The 15,501-nt window shown below is 41.5% G+C and overlaps 2 long non-coding RNA genes across 2 annotated transcripts; both read right to left on the reverse strand.

Annotated features, from left to right (window-relative positions):
- Positions 1–26: 26 nt before the first annotated feature.
- On the reverse strand, positions 27–5,965 carry LOC141358742 (uncharacterized). Its single transcript, XR_012365149.1, has 4 exons — positions 5,903–5,965; positions 5,354–5,416; positions 218–280; positions 27–91 (listed from the first exon to the last, which is right to left on the reverse strand). It is a non-coding gene; the product is annotated as an uncharacterized lncRNA (long non-coding RNA).
- Positions 5,966–7,385: 1,420 nt separating this feature from the next.
- On the reverse strand, positions 7,386–9,680 carry LOC141358741 (uncharacterized). The gene is made up of 4 exons (XR_012365148.1): positions 9,253–9,680; positions 7,773–7,835; positions 7,580–7,642; positions 7,386–7,449 (listed from the first exon to the last, which is right to left on the reverse strand). It is a non-coding gene; the product is annotated as an uncharacterized lncRNA (long non-coding RNA).
- Positions 9,681–15,501: the final 5,821 nt, after the last annotated feature.

Below are 15,501 nucleotides of genomic sequence, written 5' to 3' on the forward strand. Positions count from 1 at the left end.
ATAGAAGAGTCTAAGCTCTGTTACTCACTGTTGCCACTGTTGTCTCCAGAATTACTTTTGTCTTTGCTGGATGAATCCTTTCCGGATTGACCTTAATGATGAAGATTATTTTGGTTAAAACTTTTTTCTGCCTTTTATGTTAAATACAACATGGCATACTTGAGACAAATTGGTAACAGAGGAAATATAATAGAAGAGTCTAAGCTCTGTTACTTACTGTTGCCACTGTTTTCTCCAGAATTATTTTTTTCTTCGCTGGATGTATCCTTTCCAGATTGACCTTAATGATGAATATTATTTTGGTTAAAACCTTTTTCTGCCTTTTAATGTGAAATACAACATGGCATCCTTGAGACAAATTGTTAACAGAGGAAATATAATAGAGGAGTCTAAGCTCTGTTACTTACTGTTGCCACTGTTATCTCCAGCATTATTTTTGTCTTTGCTGGATGAATCCTTTCCAGATTGACCTTAGTGATAAAAAATATTTTGGTTAAAACTTTTTTCTGCCTTTTATGTCATATACAAATTGGCATTCTTGAGACAAATTGGTAATAAGAGAAGGAAATATACTCACTGTTGCCACTGTTATCTCCAGCATTATTTTTGTCTTTGCTGGATGAATCCTTTCCAGATTGACCTTAATGATGAATATTATTTTGGTTAAAAAAAAATTCTGCCTTTTAATGTGAAATACAACATGGCATCCTTGAGACAAATTGGTAATAAGAGAAGGAAATATACTCACTGTTGCCACTGTTATCTCCAGCATTATTTTTGTCTTTGCTGGATGAATCCTTTCCAGATTGACCTTAATGATGAAGATTATTTTGGTTAAAACATTTTTCTGCTTTTTAATGTCAAATACAACATGGCATTCTTGAGACATATTGGTAAACAGATGAAAATAAAAGAAGAGTCTAAGCTCTGTTACTTACTGTTGCCACTGTTTTCTCCAGAATTATTTTTTTCTTCGCTGGATGAATCCTTTCCAGATTGACCTTAATGATGAATATTATTTTGGTTAAAACCTTTTTCTGCCTTTTAATGTCAAATACAACATGGCATTCTTGAGACATATTGGTAATAAGAGAAGGAAATATACTCACTGTTGCCACTGTTATCTCCAGCATTATTTTTGTCTTTGCTGGATGAATCCTTTCCAGATTGACCTTAATGATGAATATTATTTTGGTTAAAACCTTTTTCTGCCTTTTAATGTCAAATACAACATGGCATTCTTGAGACATATTGGTAATAAGAGAAGGAAATATACTCACTGTTGCCACTGTTATCTCCAGCATTATTTTTGTCTTTGCTGGATGAATCCTTTCCAGATTGACCTTAATGATGAAGATTATTTTGGTTAAAACATTTTTCTGCTTTTTAATGTCAAATACAACATGGCATTCTTGAGACATATTGGTAAACAGATGAAAATAAAAGAAGAGTCTGAGCTCTGTTACTTACTGTTGCCACTGTTATCTCCAGCATTATTTTTGTCTTTGCTGGATGAATCCTTTCCAGATTGACCTTAATGATGAAGATTATTTTGGTTAAAACATTTTTCTGCTTTTTAATGTCAAATACAACATGGCATTCTTGAGACATATTGGTAAACAGATGAAAATAAAAGAAGAGTCTGAGCTCTGTTACTTACTGTTGCCACTGTTATCTCCAGCATTATTTTTGTCTTTGCTGGATGAATCCTTTCCAGATTGACCTTAGTGATAAAGATTATTTTTGTTAATGTTTCTCCCTTTTATGTCAAATACAATATGGCATTCTTGAGACAAATTGGGAAACATAGAAGGAAGTATAATAGAAGAGTCTGAGCTCGGTTACTCACTGTTGCTACTGTTATCTCCAGAATTAGGGGTCAAGCCCAGAATGGGCGAAGACCCCTATTGTATCCGTTAGTTTTCTTTTTCTTTTTAAATATTATTCTTCTTCCTGTTCCATTGCGGTCTATGGCAGCCCATAGAACCGTACGTAGGAAAGTTATGAAATTTGGCACACTAACAGAGGGCAATCCAAATAATATCCATAGCAATTTTGGAGTCTCTATCTCAAACCCGCTAGCGCCACCAACAGTCCAAAGTTGCACTTACGTTTTTGCTTATAACTTCTGATCCGTAAGTCCTAGAAACGAAATTCTTGTTTCCTCTGATTCCTTGGCTCAAGACGATTTGACTGGACCCTATGACGTCATTTTCCGTCATGAAAATTTTTCCACCATTTTGAATTATTCGTAAAACCTACTTTTGCGAACTCGTCCTAGGGTTTTTGGCCGATTGCCACGAAAATTGGTATGCAACATCTAGAGACACTCACGGCAAAAAGTTATTAAAAGAATTTTGATAAACCATTGCGTTGTTGTATAGCGCGTCAGCAAACTTTACGTAGAGTGCAAAAAAACAGGTTTTAGGCTGTATCTTCGCCAAACTTAGACCTATTGTCACGAATCTTGGTACCTGAGATGTCAGTCAGGAACTGAGGGAGCATGCACAGTTTCGTTGCAGCGCCACCTAGTGGCCAGACGAATGATTTATAGGCCTATAACTTTGGCTCCGATTGACGTATTTTCACGGGACTTGTTTCTTTGGTGTTCTGAATAGTTGCCGAGTCCAACGATACCAAACATGCCAGAATTTGCCTTACGGTTAACCCTGGGCAGCAAAGTAGCGCTTAAAAAACACGCGTGAATATCTACGCAAGCGTTTTTCCGATCGACTCGAAAACACCATAGGAAGAAACTAACCTTACCTTCTGAACAAAAAGTTCTATAGGCATTATATTATAATTTCCATCAGAAATGGCTGAAAATTGCAAAAAACGAAAAATTACCTTTAAATTTTGTGTTTTTTACACATAAATGTTAATAACTTCGCAACGAAACAATATTTTTTCACCAGATTTGATACACTGATGTATGAGCACATATTGAGGCCATACAAAAAAAATTGTATTCCTGCACCACTAGCTGGCCCTATAATTAAACAAAATCTTTCATATCAAGCAAGCCCTATGGTCATAAAACTATTTTATAGCTAAACTAAAGTGTATAGTCATGAAACTAGCTAGATGTAACGCAGTCATGACTTAAGGTTGCATGCACAGTTTTGTCATAGCGCCACCTAGTGGTTTTGAGATAGAAAATGGCTATTTTTGCCTAAAACTACTGCAACAACACATCTAAAACCATGAGTCTTCATGGATTTTTCCTTGATTATTCCTCCATGGCTTGGAGTATAATCATTGGTGGTTGCCAATTCAAATCCCTAGCAACCAATGACAATACCTTATCAACCGTTTTTTGCAAGAGCTTTTTCTCTGCATCAGAACATCGTAAAGACATGGGGATGGTCTCTTTTGACTCATTTAACTTGTTGTAACATGTTGTGAACCACGTTTTGCCACTGCAAACATCACTCACGCGTCTTTCAGTGCTCTAATGTTCCATGATTGTCAATAACAGAAGGACAATTGCAGTAGACAAGAACATAGATTATTTTTGTTGCTTACTTTTGCGTTCTTCATCTGAAATTTTTAGGTTTACCTAGGTTCTTATGTCTGCTTATCCAAACTCACCTTTACATCCATCTGTGCCCTTTTCGGCTTGACCCCGGTATTGCTGCTTGCAGCTATATTTATTTTTGTCTTTGCTGGATGATTCCTTTCCAGATTGACCTTAATGATGAAGATTATTTTGGTTAAAACATTTTTCTGCCTTTTAATGTGAAATACAACATGGTAGGGCTGGGCGATATGGCAAAAATGTGATCTCGAAAAAAAAATCCATATTGGCCGATAACGATGTACGATTTCGATATAAGATGCTAATGCTTCCAGCTTTAAAAGAGTATGCCAACATGACTGAAGCCACAAAAATAAGAGGGTTCATTAAATACATTTTTAATCTGCTCCTCGTCTGTTTTTTTAGATAGCCAAACCACTTCCATATAACAGAATTTGTGCTACCTTTTTTGTCCGCAATTTCATCATCTTTGGATAATTATGTATTACATATAGGCCGATGTATTTTGGCTGTCACTACAACAATGCTACTGACAAGCAACCAAATCTTTAATTTTTCCACTTAATCATAAGACTATTACATTCATCTTGTTTTACTTTTCAGGCATCTGTATTAGATGTAAATATATTAGTTATGAAATTGTCTGTCAACATGAAATTGTCTGGCATTCTTGAGACAAATTGGGAAACAGAGAAGAAAATATAATTGAAGAGTGAGTTCTGTTACTCGGCAATAGCGATAGCTGTTACCTTTAGCATTCTTATTGTCTTCGCTTGATGAATCCTTTTGAGATTGACCTTGTGATAAAGATTATTTTGTTTAAACATTTATCTGACTTTCATGTAAAATTCAACAATGCATCCTTGAGACATATTGGGAAACAGTGAAGGAAATATAATAGAAGAGTCTGAGCTCTGTTACTCACTGTTGCCACTGTTATCTCCAGCATTATTTTTGTTTTCGCTGGATGAATCCTTTCCAGATTGACCTTAATGATGAAGATTATTTTGGTTAAAACTTTTTTCTGCCTTTTATGTCATATACAAATTGGCATTCTTGAGACAAATTGGTAATAAGAGAAGGGAATATACTCACTGTTGCCACTGTTATCTCCAGCATTATTTTTGTCTTTGCTGGATGAATCCTTTCCAGATTGACCTTAATGATGAATATTATTTTGGTTAAAACCTTTTTCTGCCTTTTAATGTGAAATACAACATGGCATCCTTAAGACAAATTGGTAACAGAGGAAATATAATAGAAGAGTCTAAGCTCTGTTACTCACTGTTGCCACTGTTATCTCCAGCATTATTTTTGTTTTCGCTGGATGAATCCTTTCCAGATTGACCTTAATGATGAAGATTATTTTGGTTAAAACTTTTTTCTGCCTTTTATGTCATATACAAATTGGCATTCTTGAGACAAATTGGTAATAAGAGAAGGAAATATACTCACTGTTGCCACTGTTATCTCCAGCATTATTTTTGTCTTTGCTGGATGAATCCTTTCCAGATTGACCTTAATGATGAATATTATTTTGGTTAAAACCTTTTTCTGCCTTTTAATGTGAAATACAACATGGCATCCTTAAGACAAATTGGTAACAGAGGAAATATAATAGAAGAGTCTAAGCTCTGTTACTCACTGTTGCCACTGTTGTCTCCAGCATTATTTTTGTCTTTGCTAGATGAATCCTTTCCAGATTGACCTTAATGTTGAATATTATTTTGGTTAAAACTTTTTTCTGCCTTTTATGTCATATACAAATTGGCATTCTTGAGACAAATTAGTATTAAGAGAAGGAAATATACTCACTGTTGCCACTGTTATCTCCAGAATTATTTTTGTCTTTGCTGGATGAATCCTTTCCGGATTGACCTTAATGATGAAGATTATTTTGGTTAAAACTTTTTTCTGCCTTTTATGTTAAATACAACATGGCATCTTTGAGACAAATTGTTAACAGAGGAAATATAATAGAAGAGTCTGAGCTCTGTTACTCACTGTTGCCACTGTTGTCTCCAGAATTATTTTTGTCTTTGCTGGATGAATCCTTTCCAGATTGACCTTAATGATGAAGATTATTTTGGTTAAAACCTTTTTCTGCCTTTTAATGTGAAATACAACATGGCATCTTTGAGACAAATTGTTAACAGAGGAAATATAATAGAAGAGTCTGAGCTCTGTTACTCACTGTTGCCACTGTTGTCTCCAGAATTATTTTTGTCTTTGCTAGATGAATCCTTTCCAGATTGACCTTAGTGATAAAAAATATTTTGGTTAAAACTTTTTTCTGCCTTTTATGTCATATACAAATTGGCATTCTTGAGACAAATTGGTAATAAGAGAAGGAAATATACTCACTGTTGCCACTGTTATCTCCAGAATTATTTTTTTCTTCGCTGGATGTATCCTTTCCAGATTGACCTTAATGATGAAGATTATTTTGGTTAAAACATTTTTCTGCTTTTTAATGTCAAATACAACATGGCATTCTTGAGACATATTGGTAAACAGATGAAAATAAAAGAAGAGTCTGAGCTCTGTTACTTACTGTTGCCACTGTTATCTCCAGCATTATTTTTGTCTTTGCTGGATGAATCCTTTCCAGATTGACCTTAATGATGAAGATTATTTTTGTTAATGTTTCTCCCTTTTATGTCAAATACAATATGGCATTCTTGAGACAAATTGGGAAACATGGAAGGAAGTATAATAGAAGAGTCTGAGCTCGGTTACTCACTGTTGCCACTGTTATCTCCAGAATTATTTTTGTCTTTGCTGGATGAATCCTTTCCAGATTGACCTTAATGATGAAGATTATTTTGGTTAAAACATTTTTCTGCCTTTTAATGTGAAATACAACATGGCATTCTTGAGACAAATTGGTAATAAAAGAAGGAAATTTACTCACTGTTGCCACTGTTATCTCCAGAATTATTTTTGTCTTTGCTGGATGAATCCTTTCCGGATTGACCTTAATGATGAAAAATATTTTGGTTAAAACTTTTTTCTGCCTTTTATGTTAAATACAACTTGGCGTTCTTGAGACAAATTGTTAAAAAGAGAAGGAAATTTACTTACTGTTGCCACTGTTATCTCCAGCATTATTTTTGTCTTTGCTGGATGAATCCTTTCCAGATTGACCTTAGTGGTAAAGATTATTTTGGTTAATTTTTCTGCCTTTTGTCAAATACAACATGGCATCCTTGAGACAAATTGGGAAACAGTGAAGGAAATATAATAGAAGAGTCTGAGCTCTGTTACTCACTGTTGCCACTGTTATCTCCAGAATTATTTTTGTCTTTGCTGGATGAATCCTTTCCAGATTGACCTTAGTGATGAAGATTATTTTGGTTAAAACATTTTCTGCCTTTTATGTCAAATACAATATGGCATTCTTGAGACAAATTGGGAAACAGAGAAGAAAATATAATTGAAGAGTGAGTTCTGTTACTCGGCAATAGCGATAGCTGTTACCTTTAGCATTCTTATTGTCTTCGCTTGATGAATCCTTTTGAGATTGACCTTGTGATAAAGATTATTTTGTTTAAACTTTTTTCTGACTTTCATGTAAAATTCAACAATGCATCCTTGAGACATATTGGGAAACAGTGAAGGAAATATAATAGAAGAGTCTGAGCTCTGTTACTCACTGTTGCCACTGTTATCTCCAGCATTATTTTTGTTTTCGCTGGATGAATCCTTTCCAGATTGACCTTAATGATGAAGATTATTTTGGTTAAAACATTTTTCTGCCTTTTATGTCAAATACAACTTGGCATTCTTGAGACAAATAGGGAAACAGAAAAGGAACTATTAAGAAGAGTCTGAGCTCTGTAACTCACTGTTGCCCCTGTTATCTTCAGCACTATTTTTGTTTTCGCTGGATGAATCCTTTTGAGATTGACCTTGGTGATAAAGATTATTGAGGTTAAACTTTTTCTTGTCTATCATGTGAAATACAACATGGCATCCTTGAGACAAATTGAGAAACAGAGAAGGAACAATTAAAAAAAGAGTTTGAGCTCTGTTACTCACTGTTTCCACTGTTACCTTTGGCATTCTTATTGTCTTCGCTGGAGGAATCATTTTCAGATTGACCTTGGTGATAAAACATTTTTTTTGGTTAAACTTTTTCCTGTCTATCATGTGAAATACAACATGGAATCTTTGAGACAAATTGGGAAACAGAACAGAAATAGAAAAGTGGAGTCTGAGCTCTGTTACTCACTGTTGCCACTGTTATCTCCAGGATTATTTTTGTCTTCACTGGATAAATCCTTTTCAGATTGACCTTGGTGATTAAAATTATTATGTTTAAACTTTTTGTGCCTTTCACGTAAAATACAACATGGTATAATTCAAACCTATAGGGGTTATTCGATCTACGTCATCAATGTTCGCGGCGGCCATATTGTTGACATAGAACTGTCAGTCTGTCAATTGACAAGCAAGGCAGCATGGGTATTATGCATGGTATTATCAGTGTAATTTTTTTAAAACCGTGCGATGGTGTGTGGTGTAATACACGGATGTTCTAACAACAGCAAAAAGAACCCCGAAATGAGTTTTTATGCGATACCGACTGTCAGAAAACATGAAAGGAAGGAGACAGAGGAGTTGAACCAGCGAAGGAGAGACTCCCAACAGCAAAGTCTGTCCCCATCATTTTACCCCAGGTAACGTTAGGGATATATGCCTCACAGCCAAGTCTGTGCCCATAATTTGATCACATATGGTTAGCTGTAAGCAGTGGCTGAAACTGCTCTTTCAAATAAGCTGCCATACATTGAGACAGTTATTAAATTAGTATTAATAACTATATGAACATAATAATAGGTCTGGCATTGATACTAGGTAGGGAATTAAGGGCCGTTCACAATATAACGATAACTATAAAAAATATAGTTTTGAAAATCGTTTTATATTAAACAGAATAGCGGAGCTCACACCAAAACTATAACGATTCAGATACAATGAACGACATCATTGGGATCACTTTCTGAGCGATTTTTCCCACCTGATGAAGGATAAACCATTGATAGCATTAAAATTTATTTGAACTTCAAGTGCACGGCCACTTAAAATGACAGTGAGCTCATTGTTGAGGTCTAAAACATTAGATTACCTCCAGTTGCTGTGAAAATTGACTACGTAATGCTTTTTAATCTATTACATTAACTAACTGTTATGCCAAAAGGTAAGAGATTACACAAACTATTAGATTCACTGTTTAGAGTTACGCGAAATGCAGCGTGTTGAGGACATCTGCAAAAGTTTTTATTACAAGCAATATTAAAGGCAAGTGATTTGCGCGAGTGCCGTGAGCGAATTAGCATAAACGCATTGTTTGGTATCGTTATAGTTATCGTTATAATGTGAGCGGCCCTTCAGTGCTTGTATGATGAATGCGGATACGGTATGAACGATATAGTTATAAATATCCGGATAAGTTACGGCTGGCAATAAGGACGGATCTTTACTTAAGGCTATTGGGTCTATTTGATATGGTTTCACAATAATCAAGCTCATCTTCTCTTAATACAGACGAGATGAAGCTCCCCTCGACTCAAATCTACGTGCGGCTAAGGGCAGGACAGATGTCATGTCAACAAGATGGCCGCGGTTAGCGACTTCCGGTGTTTGCGAATAAGCCCTATTGGGAAACAGAAAAGAAAATAGAAAAGTAGAGTCTGAGTTTTGTTACTCACTGTTGCCACTGTTATCTTCTTTGCTGGACAAATGATTTTCAGATTGGCCAGGGGTCGTGCTCTGGTTTGAGGTGTTGCTTACAGCAGATTTTTTGTTGTGGCTTGAGGCAAAAGTTGTTCCATCAGACACCCTTGAGGTTGTTTTGTGGTGCTGTGATCCTGTGGTAGATGCATGACTTTTAGCTGTGTCTAATACAGTAGTTGTGCTGTGGCTTGAGGTGGTGGTAACAACAGATTTTGTAGTGGGGCTTGATGTGATGCTTTTAGCTGATTCTGTTGTGGGGCTTGAGGTGGTGCTTTTTTGTGATTCTGTTGTGGGACTGGAGGTGGTCGTAACAGCAGATGTTGTGGTGGGGCTTGAGGTGGTGGTAACATGAGATTTTGTGGTGGGGCTTGACGTGGTGCTTTTAGCTGATTCTGTTGTAGGCTTGGAGGTGGTGGTATCAGCAGATGTTGTGGTGGGGCTTGAGGTGGTGGTAACAACAGATGTTGTGGTGGGGCTTGAGGTGGTGGTAACAACAGATGTTGTGGTGGGGCTTGAGGTGGTGGTAACAGCAGATGTTGTGGTGGGTGTTGAAGTGGTGCTTACATGAGATTCTGTTGTGGGGCTTGAGGTGGTGCTTTTAGCTGATTCTGTTGTAGGCTTGGAGGTGGTGGTATCAGCAGATGTTGTGGTGGGGCTTGAGGTGGTGCTTTTAGCTGATTCTGTTGTGGGCTTGGAGGTGGTGGTAACAGCAGATGTTGTGGTGGGGCTTGAGGTTGTGGTAACAGCAGATTTTGTGGTGGGGCTTGAGGTGGTGCCTTTTTGTGATTCTGTTGTGGGACTGGAGGTGGTTGTAACAGCAGATGTTGTGGTGGGGCTTGAGGTGGTGGTAACATGAGATGTTGTGGTGGGGCTTGACGTGGTGCTTTTAGCTGATTCTGTTGTAGGCTTGGAGGTGGTGGTAACAGCAGATGTTGTGGTGGGGCTTGAGGTGGTGGTAACAACAGATTTTGTGGTGGGGCTTGAGGTGGTGGTAACATGAGATTTTGTGGTGGGGCTTGAGGTGGTGCTTTTAGCTGATTCTGTTGTGGGGCTGGAGGTGCTTGTAACAGCAGATTTTGTAGTGGGTGTTGAAGTGGTGCTTTTAGCTGATACTGTTGTTGGCTTGGAGGTGGTGGTAACAGTAGATGTTGTGGTGGGGCTTGAGGTTGTGGTAACAGCAGATTTTGTGGTGGGGCTTGAGGTGGTGTTTTTAGCTGATACTGTTGTTGGCTTGGAGGTGGTGGTAACAACAGATGTTGTGGTGGGGCTTGAGGTGGTGGTAACAACAGATGTTGTGGTGGGGCTTGAGGTGGTGGTAACAGCAGATTTTGTGGTGGGGCTTGAGGTGGTGCTTTTAGCTGATTCTGTTGTGGGCTTGGAGGTGGTGGTAACAGCAGAAGTTGTGGTGGGGCTTGAGGTGGTGGTAACAGCAGATGTTGTGGTGGGTGTTGAAGTGGTGCTTACATGAGATTCTGTTGTGGGGCTTGAGGTGGTGCTTTTAGCTGATTCTGTTGTAGGCTTGGAGGTGGTGGTATCAGCAGATGTTGTGGTGGGGCTTGAGGTGGTGCTTTTAGCTGATTCTGTTGTGGGCTTGGAGGTGGTGGTAACAGTAGATGTTGTGGTGGGGCTTAAGGTGGTGGTAACAGCAGATGTTGTGGTGGGGCTTGAGGTGGTGGTAACAACAGATGTTGTGGTGGGGCTTGAGGTGGTGGTAACAGGAGATGTTGTGATGGGGCTTGAGGTGGTGGTAACAACAGATGTTGTGGTGGGGCTTGAGGTGGTGATATCAGCAGATGTTGTGGTGGGGCTTGAGGTGGTGCTTTTAGCTGATTTTGTTGTGGGCTTGGAGGTGGTGGTAACAGTAGAAGTTGTGGTGGGGCTTGAAGTGGTGGTAACAGCAGATGTTGTGGTGGGTGTTGAAGTGGTGCTTACATGAGATTCTGTTGTGGGGCTTGAGGAGGTGCTTTTAGCTGATTCTGTTGTGGGGCTTGAGGTGGTGCTTTTTTGTGATTCTGTTGTGGGACTGGAGGTGGTCATAACAGCAGATGTTGTGGTGGGGCTTGAGGTGGTGGTAACAACAGATTTTGTGCTGGGGCTTGACGTGGTGCTTTTAGCTGATTCTGTTGTAGGCTTGGAGGTGGTGGTAACAACAGATGTTGTGGTGGGGCTTGAGGTGGTGGTAACAGCAGATGTTGTGGTGGGGCTTGAGGTGGTGGTAACAACAGATTTTGTGCTGGGGCTTGAAGCGGTGCTTTTAGCTGATTCTGTTGTGGGGCTTGAGGTGGTGCTTTTTTGTGATTCTGTTGTGGGGCTGGAGGTGGTGGTAACAGCAGATGTTGTGGTGGGGCTTGAGGTGGTGGTAACATGAGATGTTGTGGTGGGGCTTGACGTGGTGCTTTTAGCTGATTCTGTTGTAGGCTTGGAGGTGGTGGTAACAGCAGATGTTGTGGTGGGGCTTGAGGTGGTGGTAACAGCAGATGTTGTGGTGGGGCTTGAGGTGGTGGTAACAACAGATTTTGTGGTGGGGCTTGAGGTGGTGGTAACATGAGATTTTGTGGTGGGGCTTGAGGTGGTGCTTTTAGCTGATTCTGTTGTGTGGCTGTAGGTGCTTGTAAAAGCTGATTTTGTCGGGGGTGTTGAAGTGGTGCTTTTAGCTGATACTGTTGTTGGCTTGGAGGTGGTGGAGGTGGTGGTAACAGCAGATGTTGTGGTGGGGCTTGAGGTGGTGGTAACAGCAGATGTTGTGGTGGGGCTTGAGGTGGTGGTAACAACAGATTTTGTGGTGGGGCTTGAGGTGGTGGTAACATGAGATTTTGTGGTGGGGCTTGAGGTGGTGCTTTTAGCTGATTCTGTTGTGGGGCTGGAGGTGCTTGTAACAGCAGATTTTGTAGTGGGTGTTGAAGTGGTGCTTTTAGCTGATACTGTTGTTGGCTTGGAGGTGGTGGTAACAGTAGATGTTGTGGTGGGGCTTGAGGTGGTGGTAACAGCAGATTTTGTGGTGGGGCTTGAGGTGGTGCTTTTAGCTGATACTGTTGTTGGCTTGGAGGTGGTGGTAACAACAGATGTTGTGGTGGGGCTTGAGGTGGTGGTAACAACAGATGTTGTGGTGGGGCTTGAGGTGGTGGTAACAGCAGATTTTGTGGTGGGGCTTGAGGTGGTGCTTTTAGCTGATTCTGTTGTGGGCTTGGAGGTGGTGGTAACAGTAGAAGTTGTGGTGGGGCTTGAGGTGGTGGTAACAGCAGATGTTGTGGTGGGTGTTGAAGTGGTGCTTACATGAGATTCTGTTGTGGGGCTTGAGGTGGTGCTTTTAGCTGATTCTGTTGTTGGCTTGGAGGTGGTGGTATCAGCAGATGTTGTGGTGGGGCTTGAGGTGGTGCTTTTAGCTGATTCTGTTGTGGGCTTGGAGGTGTTGGTAACAGTAGATGTTGTGGTGGGGCTTAAGGTGGTGGTAACAGCAGATGTTGTGGTGGGGCTTGAGGTGGTGGTAACAACAGATGTTGTGGTGGGGCTTGAGGTGGTGGTAACAGGAGATGTTGTGATGGGGCTTGAGGTGGTGGTAACAACAGATGTTGTGGTGGGGCTTGAGGTGGTGGTATCAGCAGATGTTGTGGTGGGGCTTGAGGTGGTGCTTTTAGCTGATTCTGTTGTGGGCTTGGAGGTGGTGTTAACAGCAGAAGTTGTGGTGGGGCTTGAGGTGGTGCTTTTAGTTGATTCTGTTGTGGGCTTGGAGGTGGTGGTAACAGCAAATGTTGTGGTGGGTGTTGAAGTGGTGCTTACATGAGATTCTGTTGTAGGCTTGGAGGTGGTGGTAACAGCAGATTTTGTGGTGGGGCTTGAGGTGGTGCTTTTAGCTGATTCTGTAGTGGGCTTGGAGGTGGTGGTAACAGTAGAAGTTGTGGTGGGTGTTGAAGTGGTGCTTACATGAGATTCTGTTGTGGGGCTTGAGGTGGTGCTTTTAGCTGATTCTGTTGTGGGCTTGGAGGTGGTGGTAACAGCAGATGTTGTGGTGGGTGTTGAAGTGGTGCTTACATGAGATTCTGTTGTGGGGCTTGAGGTGGTGCTTTTAGCTGATTCTGTTGTGGGCTTGGAGGTGGTGGTAACAGCAGATGTTGTGGTGGGGCTTGAGGTGGTGGTAACAACAGATGTTGTGGTGGGGCTTGAGGTGGTGGTAACAGCAGATGTTGTAGTGGGTGTTGAAGTGGTGCTTACATGAGATTCTGTTGTGGGGCTTGAGGTGGTGCTTTTAGCTGATTCTGTTGTAGGCTTGGAGGTGGTGGTATCAGCAGATGTTGTGGTGGGGCTTGAGGTGGTGCTTTTAGCTGATTCTGTTGTGGGCTTGGAGGTGGTGGTAACAGCAGATGTTGTGGTGGGGCTTGAGGTGGTGGTAACAACAGATGTTGTGATGGGGCTTGAGGTGGTGGTAACAACAGATGTTGTGGTGGGGCTTGAGGTGGTGCTTTTAGCTGATTCTGTAGTGGGCTTGGAGGTGGTGGTAACAGTAGAAGTTGTGGTGGGTGTTGAAGTGGTGCTTACATGAGATTCTGTTGTGGGGCTTGAGGTGGTGCTTTTAGCTGATTCTGTTGTGGGCTTGGAGGTGGTGGTAACAGCAGATGTTGTGGTGGGTGTTGAAGTGGTGCTTACATGAGATTCTGTTGTGGGGCTTGAGGTGGTGCTTTTAGCTGATTCTGTTGTGGGCTTGGAGGTGGTGGTAACAGCAGATGTTGTGGTGGGGCTTGAGGTGGTGGTAACAACAGATGTTGTGGTGGGGCTTGAGGTGGTGGTAACAGCAGATGTTGTAGTGGGTGTTGAAGTGGTGCTTACATGAGATTCTGTTGTGGGGCTTGAGGTGGTGCTTTTAGCTGATTCTGTTGTAGGCTTGGAGGTGGTGGTATCAGCAGATGTTGTGGTGGGGCTTGAGGTGGTGCTTTTAGCTGATTCTGTTGTGGGCTTGGAGGTGGTGGTAACAGCAGATGTTGTGGTGGGGCTTGAGGTGGTGGTAACAACAGATGTTGTGGTGGGGCTTGAGGTGGTGGTAACAGGAGATGTTGTGATGGGGCTTGAGGTGGTGGTAACAACAGATGTTGTGGTGGGGCTTGAGGTGGTGGTATCAGCAGATGTTGTGGTGGGGCTTGAGGTGGTGCTTTTAGCTGATTCTGTTGTGGGCTTGGAGGTGGTGATAACAGTAGAAGTTGTGGTGGGGCTTGAGGTGGTGGTAACAGCAGATGTTGTGGTGGGTGTTGAAGTGGTGCTTACATGAGATTCTGTTGTGGGGCTTGAGGAGGTGCTTTTAGCTGATTCTGTTGTGGGGCTTGAGGTGGTGCTTTTTTGTGATTCTGTTGTGGGACTGGAGGTGGTCGTAACAGCAGATGTTGTGGTGGGGCTTGAGGTGGTGGTAACATGAGATTTTGTGGTGGGGCTTGACGTGGTGCTTTTAGCTGATTCTGTTGTAGGCTTGGAGGTGGTGGTAACAGCAGATGTTGTGGTGGGGCTTGAGGTGGTGGTAACAGCAGATGTTGTGGTGGGGCTTGAGGTGGTGGTAACAACAGATTTTGTGGTGGGGCTTGAGGTGGTGGTAACATGAGATTTTGTGGTGGGGCTTGAGGTGGTGCTTTTAGCTGATTCTGTTGTGGGGCTGGAGGTGCTTGTAACAGCAGATTTTGTAGTGGGTGTTGAAGTGGTGCTTTTAGCTGACACTGTTGTTGGCTTGGAGGTGGTGGTAACAGTAGATGTTGTGGTGGGGCTTGAGGTGGTGGTAACAGCAGATTTTGTGGTGGGGCTTGAGGTGGTGCTTTTAGCTGATACTGTTGTTGGCTTGGAGGTGGTGGTAACAACAGATGTTGTGGTGGGGCTTGAGGTGGTGGTAACAACAGATGTTGTGGTGGGGCTTGAGGTGGTGGTAACAGCAGATTTTGTGGTGGGGCTTGAGGTGGTGCTTTTAGCTGATTCTGTTGTGGGCTTGGAGGTGGTGGTAACAGTAGAAGTTGTGGTGGGGCTTGAGGTGGTGGTAACAGCAGATGTTGTGGTGGGTGTTGAAGTGGTGCTTACATGAGATTCTGTTGTGGGGCTTGAGGTGGTGCTTTTAGCTGATTCTGTTGTAGGCTTGGAGGTGGTGGTATCAGCAGATGTTGTGGTGGGGCTTGAGGTGGTGCTTTTAGCTGATTCTGTTGTGGGCTTGGAGGTGGTGGTAACAGTAGATGTTGTGGTGGGGCTTAAGGTGGTGGTAA

The sequence above is a fragment of the Misgurnus anguillicaudatus genome, chromosome 3, assembly GCF_027580225.2.
Source record: "Misgurnus anguillicaudatus chromosome 3, ASM2758022v2, whole genome shotgun sequence".
In the NCBI taxonomy this organism is placed as follows: domain Eukaryota; kingdom Metazoa; phylum Chordata; class Actinopteri; order Cypriniformes; family Cobitidae; genus Misgurnus; species Misgurnus anguillicaudatus.